The sequence below is a fragment of the Camelina sativa genome, unplaced genomic scaffold (assembly GCF_000633955.1).
Source record: "Camelina sativa cultivar DH55 unplaced genomic scaffold, Cs unpScaffold34608, whole genome shotgun sequence".
Classification (NCBI taxonomy): Eukaryota; Viridiplantae; Streptophyta; class Magnoliopsida; order Brassicales; family Brassicaceae; genus Camelina; species Camelina sativa.
In genome coordinates this window covers 1-210 of record NW_010955534.1, presented here as the reverse complement: position 1 = coordinate 210, position 210 = coordinate 1, and the positions used below count along the sequence as shown (strand labels likewise).

At 34.8% G+C, this 210-nt stretch overlaps 1 long non-coding RNA gene across 1 annotated transcript; it reads left to right on the top strand.

Annotated features, from left to right (window-relative positions):
- LOC104775736 lies at window positions 1-210 on the top strand. Its single transcript, XR_766064.1, has 2 exons — window positions 1-54; window positions 149-210. It is a non-coding gene; the product is annotated as an uncharacterized LOC104775736 (long non-coding RNA).

Here is a 210-nt window from a genome sequence, read left to right as displayed (position 1 = left end):
GCACTTGACAAAACATTACAGGACTTACAGATTGACTATGTTGATCTTTATCTGGTACATATAACTAAGCTAATGAATCTTGGATTTGGATTTGTGTCGTTTCTTTCATTTTGATGTGTTGTTTTTTTTTTGTTTGCTTTTGTTGAAGATACATTGGCCAGTTAGCTTGAAGAAGGAATCGACTAAGCCAACACCTGAGATGCTCACTAA